The sequence below is a fragment of the Scyliorhinus torazame genome, chromosome 24 (assembly GCF_047496885.1).
Source record: "Scyliorhinus torazame isolate Kashiwa2021f chromosome 24, sScyTor2.1, whole genome shotgun sequence".
Lineage (NCBI taxonomy): Eukaryota > Metazoa > Chordata > Chondrichthyes > Carcharhiniformes > Scyliorhinidae > Scyliorhinus > Scyliorhinus torazame.
This window is the reverse complement of record NC_092730.1, coordinates 10,163,900-10,174,585: the sequence shown is the minus strand read 5'-3', so window position 1 is coordinate 10,174,585 and position 10,686 is coordinate 10,163,900.

The window sequence follows — 10,686 nt, the reverse complement described above, 5'->3', positions numbered from 1 at the left end:
TGTGTGTGTGGGTGGATCTCGCTATGTGTGTGGGGGGGATCTCGCTGTGTGTGTGTGTGGGGGGTCTCGCTGTGTGTGGGGGTGGATCTCGCTGTGTGTGTGGGGGGGATCTCGCTGTGTGTGGGGGGGGGATCTCGCTGTGTGTGTGGGGGGATCTCGCTGTGTGTGGGGGGGGGATCTCGCTGTGTGAGTGGGGGGGGATCTCGCTGTGTGTGTGGGGGGGGGGATCTCGCTGTGTGGGGGGGGATCTCGCTGTGTGGGGGGGGATCACGCTGTGTGGGGGGGGGATCTCGCTGTGTGTGGGGATCTCGCTGTGTGGGGGGGGGGATCTCGCTGTGTGTGGGTGGATCTCGCTGTGTGTGTGGGGGGGATCTCGCTGTGTGTGTGGGGGGGGGGATCTCGCTGTGTGTGTGGGGGGGGGATCTCGCTGTGTGGGGGGGGATCTCGCTGTGTGGGGGGGGGATCACGCTGTGTGGGGGGGGATCTCGCTGTGTGGGGGGATCTTGCTGTGTGGGGGGGATCTCGCTGTGTGTGGGTGGATCTCGCTGTGTGTGTGGGGGGGATCTCGCTGTGTGTGTGTGGGGGGGGATCTCGCTGTGTGTGTGGGTGCATCTCGCTGTGTGTGTGGGGGGGATCTCGCTGTGTGTGGGGGGCATCTCGCTGTGTGTGTGGGGGGATATCGCTGTGTGTGTGTGGGTGGATCTCGCTATGTGTGTGGGGGGGATCTCGCTGTGTGTGTGTGTGGGGGGTCTCGCTGTGTGTGGGGGGGGATCTCGCTGTGTGTGTGTGGGGGATCTCGCTGTGTGGGGGGGGGATCTCGCTGTGTGTGTGGGGGGGATCTCGCTGTGTGTGGGGGGGGATCTCGCTGTGTGTGTGGGGGGGGATCTCGCTGTGTGTGTGTGGGGGGGGGATCTCGCTGTGTGTGTGGGGGGTCTCGCTGTGTGTGTGTGGGGGATCTCGCTGTGTGTGTGTGTGGGGGGATCTCGCTGTGTGTGTGGGGGAGATCTCGCTGTGTGTGTGTGGGGGGGGGGATCTCGCTGTGTGTGGGGGGGATCTCGCTGTGTGAGTGTGGGGGGGATCTCGCTGTGTGAGTGTGTGTGGGGGATCTCGCTGTGTGTGGGGGGGGATCTCGCTGTGTGTGTGTGGGGGATCTCGCTGTGTGAGTGTGGGGGTGATCTCGCTGTGTGTGTGTGGGGCGGGATCTCGCTGCGTCTGTGGGGGGGGATCTCGCTGTGTGTGTTGGGGGGGATCTCGCTGTGTGTGTGGGGGGGATCTCGCTGTGTGTGGTGGGGGGGATCTCGCTGTATGGGGGGGGGGGGGGGGGGGGGGGGGGGGGGGGGATCTCGCTGTGTGTGTGGGGGGGATCTCGCTATGTGTGTGGGGGGGATCTCGCTGTGTGTGTGGGGGGGGATCTCGCTGTGTGGGGGGGATCTTGCTGTGTGTGTGGGGGGGGATCTCGCTGTGTGCGGGGGATCTCGCTGTGTGTGTGGGAGGGATCTCGCTGTGTGTGTGTGGGGGGATCTCGCTGTGTGGGGGGGATCTCGCTGTGTGTGTGTGGGGGGATCTCGCACTGTGGGGGGGCTCTCGCTGTGTGGGGGGGGATGTCGCTGTGTGTGTGGGGGGATCTCGCTGTGTGGGGGGTGTGGGTTCTCGCTGTGTGTGTGGGGGGGATCTCGCTGTGTGGGGGGTGTGGGATCTCGCTGTGTGTGTGGGGGGGATCTTGCTGTGCGGGGGGGGGAACTCGCTGTGTGGGGGGGAATCTCGCTGTGTGTGTGGGGGGGGGGATCTCGCTGTGTCTGTGCGGAATCTCGTTGTGTGGGGGGGATCTCGCTGTGTGTGGGGATCTCGCTGTATGTGTGGGGGTGGATCTCGCTGTGTGGTGGGGGGCTCTCGCTGTGTGTGGGGATCTCGCTGTGTGGGGGGTGATCTCGCTGTGTGTGTGGGGGGGGATCTCGCTGTATGGGGGGTGTGGGATCTCGCTGTGTGTGGGGGGGGGATCTCGCTGTGTGGGGGGTGTGGGATCTCGCTGTGTGTGTGGGGGGGGGATCTCACTGTGTGTGTGGGGGGGATCTCGCTCTGTGGGGGTGGGGGATCTCGCTGTGTGGGGGGGGATCTCGCTGTGTGTGGGGATCTCGCTGTGTGGGGGGGGATCTCGCTGTGTGTGTGGGGGGGGATCTCGCTGTGTGTGTGGGGCGGGGGATCTCGCTGTGTGGGGGGGGGATCTCGCTGTGTGGGGGAGGGATCTCGCTGTGTGTCTGGGGCGGGGGAATCTCGCTGTGTGGGGGGGGGATCTCGCTGTGTGGGGGGGGGATCTCGCTGTGTGGGGGGGGGATCTCGCTGTGTGTGTGGGAGGGAACTCGCTGTGTGTGTGTGGGGGGATCTCGCTGTGTGGGGGGGGATCTCGCTGTGTGTGTGTGGGGGGATCTCGCTGTGTGGGGGGGATCTCGCTGTGTGGGGGTATCACGCTGTGTGGGGGGTATCACGCTGTGTGTGTGGGGGGGGATCTCGCTGTGTGCGGGTGTGGGATCTCGCTGTGTGTGTGGGGGGGATCTCGCTGTGTGGGGGGTGTGGGACCTCGCTGTGTGTGTGGGGGGGATCTTGCTGTGTGGGGGGGATCTCGCTGTGTGGGGGGCATCTCGCTGTGTGTGTGGGGTGATCTCGCTGTGTGTGTGGGGGGGATCTCGCTGTGTGTGTGTGTGGGGGGATCTCGCTGTGTGTGTGGGGGAGAGCTCGCTGTGTGTGTGTGGGGGGGGATCTCGCTGTGTGTGTGTGGGGGGGATCTCGCTGTGTGTGTGGGGGGGATCTCGCTGTGTGAGTGTGGGGGGGATCTCGCTGTGTGAGTGTGTGTGGGGGATCTCGCTGTGTGTGGGGGGGGGATCTCGCTGTGTGTGTGTGGGGGGGGATCTCGCTGTGTGTGTGTGGGGGGGGATCTCGCTGTGTGTGTGTGGGGGGGGATCTCGCTGTGTGTGTGTGGGGGGGATCTCGCTGTGTGTGTGGGGGGGATCTCGCTGTGTGAGTGTGGGGGGGATCTCGCTGTGTGTGTGGGGGGGATCTCGCTGTGTGTGTGTGGGGGGGGATCTCGCTGTGTGTGTGTGGGGGGGATCTCGCTGTGTGTGTGGGGGGGATCTCGCTGTGTGAGTGTGGGGGGGATCTCGCTGTGTGAGTGTGTGTGGGGATCTCGCTGTGTGTGGGGGGGGATCTCGCTGTGTGTGTGGGGGGGATCTCGCTGTGTGAGTGTGGGGGGGATCTCGCTGTGTGTGTGTGGGGGGGATCTCGCTGTGTGTGTGGGGGGGATCTCGCTGTGTGTGTTGGGGGGGATTTCACTGTGTGTGTCGGGGGGATCTCGCTGTGTGTGGGGGGGGATCTCGCTGTGTCTGTGGGGGGGGGATCTTGCTGTGTGTGTGGGGGGGATCTCGCTGTGTGTGTGGTGGGGGATCTCGCTGTGTGTGGGGGGGGAACACGCTGTGTGGGGGGGATCTCGCTGTGTGTGTGGGGGGGATCTCGCTTGTGGGGGGGATCTCGCTGTGTGTGTGGGAGGGATCTCGCTGTGTGTGTGTGGGGGGATCTCGCTGTGTGGGGGGGATCTCGCTGTGTGTGTGTGGGGGGATCTCGCTGTGTGTGGGGGATCTCGCTGTGTGTGTGTGGGGGGATCTCGCTGTGTGTGTGTGGGGGGATCTCGCTGTGTGTGTGTGGGGGGATCTCGCTGTGGGGGGGGATCTCGCTGTGTGTGTGTGGGGGGAACTCGCTGTGTGGGGGGGATCTCGCTGTGTGGGGGGTATCACGCTGTGTGTGTGGGGGGGATCTCGCTGTGTGCGGGTGTGGGATCTCGCTGTGTGTGTGGGGGGGATCTCGCTGTGTGGGGGGTGTGGGATCTCGCTGTGTGTGTGGGGGGGATCTTGCTGTGTGGGGGGGATCTCGCTGTGTGGGGGGCATCTTGCTGTGTGTGTGGGGTGATCTCGCTGTGTGTGTGGGGGGGATCTCGCTGTGTGTGTGTGTGGGGGATCTCGCTGTGTGTGTGGGGGAGATCTCGCTGTGTGTGTGGGGGGGGGGATCTCGCTGTGTGTGTGTGGGGGGGATCTCGCTGTGTGTGTGGGGGGGGGGATCTCGCTGTGTGTGTGTGTGGGGGATCTCGCTGTGTGTGTGGGGGAGATCTCGCTGTGTGTGTGTGGGGGGGGATCTCGCTGTGTGTGTGTGGGGGGGATCTCGCTCTGTGTGTGGGGGGGATCTCGCTGTGTGAGTGTGGGGGGGATCTCGCTGTGTGTGTGTGGGGGGGATCTCGCTGTGTGTGTGGGGGGGATCTCGCTGTGTGTGTTGGGGGGGATTTCACTGTGTGTGTCGGGGGGATCTCGCTGTGTGTGTGGTGGGGGATCTCGCTGTGTGTGGGGGGGGAACACGCTGTGTGGGGGGGGATCTCGCTGTGTGTGTGGGGGGGATCTCGCTGTGTGGGGGGGATCTCGCTGTGTGTGTGGGAGGGATCTCGCTGTGTGTGTGTGGGGGGATCTCGCTGTGTGGGGGGGATCTCGCTGTGTATGTGTGGGGGGATCTCGCTGTGCGGGGGGGATCTCGCTGTGTGTGTGGGGGGGGATCTCGCTGTGTGGGGGGGATCTCGCTGTGTGGGGGGGATCTCGCTGTGTGGGGGGTGTGGGATCTCGCTGTGTGTGTGGGGGGGATCTTGCTGTGTGGGGGGGGATCTCGCTGTGTGGGGGGGATCTCGCTGTGTGTGTGGGGGGGGGATCTCGCTGTGTGGGGGGGATCTCGCTGTGTGGGGGGGATCTCGCTGTGTATGTGTGGGGGGATCTCGCTGTGCGGGGGGGATCTCGCTGTGTGGGGGGATCTCGCTGTGTGTGTGGGGGGGATCTCGCTGTGTGGGGGGTGTGGGATCTCGCTGTGTGTGTGTGGGGGGGGATCTTGCTGTGTGGGGGGGATCTCGCTGTGTGGGGGGGATCTTGCTGTGTGTGGGGAATTCGCTGTGTGTGGGGGATCTCGCTGTATGTGTGGGGGGGATCTCGCTGTATGTGTGGGGGGGGATCTCGCTGTGTGGGGGGGATCTCGCTGTGTGTGTGGGGGCGGATCTCGCTGTGTGGGGGGTGTGGGATCTCGCTGTGTGTGTGGGGGGGATCTTGCTGTGTGGGGGGGATCTCGCTGTGTGGGGGGGATCTCGCTGTGTGGGGGGGATCTCGCTGTATGTGTGGGGGGGGATCTCGCTGTGTGTGGGGATCTCGCTGTGTGGGGGTGATCTCGCTGTGTGTGTGGGGGGGGGGATCTCGCTGTGTGGGGGGTGTGGGATCTCGCTGTGTGTGTGGGGGTGATCTCGCTGTGTGGGGGGGTGTGGGATCTTGGTGTGTGTGTGGGGGATCTCACTGTGTGTGTGGGGGGTATCTCGCTGTGTGTGTGGGGGGTATCTCGCTGTGTGGGGGGGGATCTCGCTGTGTGGGGGGGGATCTCGCTGTGTGTGGGGATCTCGCTGTGTGGGGGGGGATCTCGCTGTGTGTGTGGGGGGGATCTCGCTGTGTGTGTGTGGCGGGGGATCTCGCTGTGTGGGGGGGGGATCTCGCTGTGTGGGGGGAGGGATCTCGCTGTGTGTGTGGGGCGGGGGATTTCGCTGTGTGGGGGGGGGATCTCGCTGTGTGGGGGGGGATCTCGCTGTGTGGGGGGGGATCTCGCTGTGTGTGTGGGAGGGATCTCGCTGTGTGTGTCTGGCAGGGGATCTCGCTGTGTGGGGGGGGGATCTCGCTGTGTGGGGGGAGGGATCTCGCTGTGTGTGTGGGGCGGGGGATCTCGCTGTGTGGGGGGGGGATCTCGCTGTGTGGGGGGGATCTCGCTGTGTGGGGGGGGATCTCGCTGTGTGTGTGGGAGGGATCTCGCTGTGTGTGTGTGGGGGGATCTCTCTGTGTGGGGGGGATCTCGCTGTGTGTGTGTGGGGGGATCTCGCTGTGTGGGGGCGGGATCTCGCTGTGTGTGTGGGGGGGATCTCGCTGTGGGGGGTGTGGGATCTCGCTGTGTGTGTGGGGGGGATCTCGCTGTGTGGGGAGTGTGGGATCTCGCTGTGTCTGTGGGGGGGATCTCGCTGTGTGGGGGGGGATCTCGCTGTGTGGGGGGGATCTCGCTGTGTGTGTGGGGGGGATCTCGCTGTGTGGGGGGGATCTCGCTGTGTGTGGGGATCTCGCTGTGTGGGGGGGGATCTTGCTGTATGTGTGGGGGGGCTCTCGCTGTGTGTGGGGATCTCGCTGTGTGGGGGTTGATCTCGCTGTGTGTGTGGGGGGGGATCTCGCTGTGTGGGGGGTGTGGGATCTCGCTGTGTGAGTGGGGGGGATCTCGCTGTGTGGGGGTGTGGGATCTCGCTGTGTGTGTGGGGGGGATCTCGCTGTGTGTGTGGGGCGGGGGATCTCGCTGTGTGGGGGGGGATCTCGCTGTGTGGGGAGGGTTCTCGCTGTGTGTGTGGGGCGGGGGATCTCGCTGTGTGGGGGGGGATCTCGCTGTGTGGGGGGGATCTCGCTGTGTGGGGGGGGATCTCGCTGTGTGTGTGGGAGGGATCTCGCTGTGTGTGTGTGGGGGGATCTCGCTGTGTGGGGGGGATCTCGCTGTGTGTGTGTGGGGGGATCTCGCTGTGTGGGGGGGTCTCGCTGTGTGGGGGGGATCTCGCTGTGTGGGGGGGGATCTCGCTGTGTGTGTGGGGGGGGTCTCGATGTGTGGGGGGTGTGGGATCTCGCTGTGTGTGTGGGGGGGATCTCGCTGTGTGGGGGGTGTGGGATCTCGCTGTGTGTGTGGGGGGGATCTTGCTGTGTGGGGGGGATCTCGCTGTGTGGGGGGGGATCTCGCTGTGTGTGGGGATCTCGCTGTGTGGGGGGGGATCTTGCTGTATGTGTGGGGGGGCTCTCGCTGTGTGTGGGGATCTCGCTGTGTGGGGGATGATCTCGCTGTGTGTGTGGGGGGGGATCTCGCTGTGTGGGGGGTGTGGGATCTCGCTGTGTGTGTGGGGGGGATCTCGCTGTGTGGGGGGTGTGGGATCTCGCTGTGTGTGTGGGGGGGATCTCGCTGTGTGTGTGGGGCGGGGGATCTCGCTGTGTGGGGGGGGGATCTCGCTGTGTGGGGGAGGGTTCTCGCTGTGTGTGTGGGGCGGGGGATCTCGCTGTGTGGGGGGGGATCTCGCTGTGTGGGGGGGGATCTCGCTGTGTGGGGGGGGGATCTCGCTGTGTGTGTGGGAGGGATCTCGCTGTGTGTGTGTGGGGGGATCTCGCTGTGTGGGGGGGATCTCGCTGTGTGTGTGTGGGGGGATCTCGCTGTGTGCGGGGGTCTCGCTGTGTGGGGGGGATCTCGCTGTGTGGGGGGGGATCTCGCTGTGTGTGTGGGGGGCGTCTCGCTGTGTGGGGGGTGTGGGATCTCGCTGTGTGTGGGGGGGATCTCGCTGTGTGGGGGGTGTGGGATCTCGCTGTGTGTGTGGGGGGGATCTTGCTGTGTGGGGGGGGATCTCGCTGTGTGGGGGGGATCTCGCTGTGTGTGTGGGGGCGGATCTCGCTGTGTGGGGGGGGATCTCGCTGTGTGTGGGGATCTCGCTGTGTGGGGGGATCTCGCTGTATGTGTGGGGGGGATCTCGCTGTGTGCGGGGGGCTCTCGCTGTGTGTGGGGATCACGCTGTGTGGGGGGTGATCTCACTGTGTGTGTGGGGGGGGATCTCGCTGTGTGGGGGGTGTGGGATCTTGCTGTGTGTGTGGGGGGGATCGCGCTGTGTGGGGGGTGTGGGATCTCGCTGTGTGTGTGGGGGGGGGGGATCTCACTGTGTGTGTGGGAGGGGATCTCACTGTGTGGGGGGGGATCTCGCTGTGTGGGGGGGGGATCTCGCTGTGTGTGGGGATCTCGCTGTGTAGGGGGGATCTCGCTGTGTGTGTGTGGGGGGATCTCGCTGTGTGTGTAGGGCGGGGGATCTCGCTGTGTGGGGGGGGATCTCGCTGTGTGGGGGAGGGATCTCGCTGTGTGTGTGGGGCGGGGGATCTTGCTGTGTGGGGGGGGGATCTCGCTGTGTGGGGGGGATCTCGCTGTGTGGGGTGGATCTCTCTGTGTGGGGTGGGGGGATCTCGCTGTGTGGGGCGGGGATCTCGCTGTGTGGGGGGGATCTCGCTGTGTGGGGGGGCTCTCGCTGTTTGGGGGGGATCTCGCTGTGCGGGGGGGGGGGATCTCGCTGTGTGGGGGGATCTCGCTGTGTGGGGGGATCTCGCTGTGTGTGGGGGGGATCTCGCTGTGTGTGGGGGGATCTCGCTGTGTGGGGGGGGGATCTCGCTGTGTGTGTGGGGGGATCTCGCTGTGTGGGGGGGGTATCTCGCTGTGTGGGGGGGATCTCACTGTGTGTGTGGGGGGGATCTCGCTGTGTGTGTGGGTGGGGGATCTCGCTGTGTGTGGGGATCTCGCTGTGTGGGGGGGGATCTCGCTGTGTGGGGGGGGGATCTCGCTGTGTGTGGGGATCTCGCTGTGTGGGGGGGGATCTTGCTGTGTGTGTGGGGGGGGATCTCGCTGTGTGTGTGATGCGGGGGATCTCGCTGTGTGGGGGGGGGATCTCGCTGTGTGGGGGGAGGGATCTCTGTGTGTGTGTGGGGCGGTGAATCTCGCTGTGTGGGGTGGGAGCTCGCTGTGTGGGGGGGATCTCGCTGTGTGGGGGGGGATCTCGCTGCGTGTGGGGGGGATCTCGCTGTGTGGGGCGGGGATCTCGCTGTGTGGGGGGGATCTCGCTGTGTGGGGGGGATCTCGCTGTTTGGGGGGGGATCTCGCTGTGTGGGGGGGGATCTCGCTGTGTGGGGGGGGATCTCGCTGTGTGGGGGGGATCTCGCTGTGTGGGGTGATCTCGCTGTGTGGGGGGGGGATCTCGCTGTGTGGGGGGGGGATCTCGCTGTGTGTGTGGTGGGGGGATCTCGCTGTGTGGGGGGGATCTCGCTGTGTGGGTGGGTGATCTCGCTGTGTGTGGGGATCTCGCTGTGTGGGGGGGGATCTCGCTGTGGGGGGGCGATCTCGCTGTGTGGGGGGGGATCTCGCTGTGTGTGTGGGGGGGATCTCGCTGTGTGGGGCGGAGATCTCGCTGTGTGGGGGGGGGGAGCTCGCTGTTTGGGGGGGGATCTCGCTGTGTGGGGGGGGATCTCGCTGTGTGGGGGGTGATCTCGCTGTGTGTGTGTGTGGGGATCTCGCTGTGTGGGGGGGGATCTCGCTGTATGTGTGGGGGGGATCTCGCTGTGTGTGGGGGGATCTCGCTGTGTGGGGGGGATCTCGCTGTGTGGGGGGGATCTCGCTGTTTGGGGGGGGATCTCGCTGTGTGGGGGGAGGATCTCGCTGTGTGGGGGGGGGATCTCGCTGTGTGTGTGGGGGGGATCTCGCTGTGTGGGGGGGGATCTCGCTGTGTGGGGGGGGATCTCGCTGTTTGGGGGGGGGATCTCGCTGTGTGGGGGGGATCTCGCTGTGTGTAAATAGGCTGCCGTGTTTCCCGATTCACAGCAGTGATTCGGAACGTGGCCTCGATTAAATCTCCCCTTTAACCGTCTCCCCTCCGAGGGAGAACGGTCGCAGCCTCTGCCCGTCTCTCTGAGGGAGGGGGGAGGGACGAATGGAACGAGGTGCGGAATGTTCTCCGTCGATGCCAAACGTGCGAGGGTTCAATCTGAACCTGTTCGGGCACAGATTGGGCTCGTCCTCAGTGTTGGTCACACCCAGAATCTGTCTCAACCTGTTTGACAACTACACCCTGTGCTGCTGCTCGCAGTATAGTCACGGTGACTCCAACCTGCATTCATCCGGCGCCTGTTACTCACGAACCCGTCCCCAAGGCGATTCCTGGGGGGGCGCCAATCAGATTGAATTTGACCCTGAGCCATATTGGGACCTATTAAGGTCAGGTGACCAAAGATATGTTCAAAGAAGCTGTGGTGGTCTGTATTAGGTGTAATACGGTACCTGTGAAGCCGAGAGGCTATTGGCTGACATGTCCCGGGTCCTGGTTGGATCTGCCGCCTGCTGGCTCCGCCCAGTAAGGCGGAGTATAAGAGCCTGGGTTCTCCCAGCAGCCACATTCCAGAACTGAGCTGCTGGGGACCAAGTCTTGCTTAATAAAGCCTCGATTCATCACTTCTCGACTTGCGTGAGTCATTGTTGCGCTACAATTTATTAAGCAGACTTAAAAAGACTATGGAGCTCCGGATCGCCCCGGAGTGCCTGCGGATCAGCCCCCATGCAGCAAACTCGGCGGCCGTGTTCGAACACTGGCTAGCATGCTTCGAAGGCTACCTCCGAACGGCCCCCGGCCGGATCACGGAAGACCAGAAAATGCAGGTCCTGCATTCCAGGGTCAGCCCGGAGATCTACACGCTCATCGAAGACGCGGAGGATTTCCCGACGGCGCTCGCGTTGCTGAAAGGGGTCTACATTCGGCCCATAAACCAGGTCTACGCACGCCACCAACTCGCGACGAGACGGCAAATCCCCGGAGAATTGCTAGACGAGTTCTACAGCACGCTGTTGATATTGGGAAGGAACTGCAACTGCCCGTTGGTGAGCGCGATCGAGCACACGGAGCTCCTAATCAGGGACGCTTTTGTGGCAGGTATGACCTCTTCTCAAATTCGCCTAAGACTGTTAGAGAGAGACTCGTTAGGACCCACAGAGGCACGGGCCCTTGCGGCCTCCCTCGACGTGGCCTCTCAAAACGCCCGC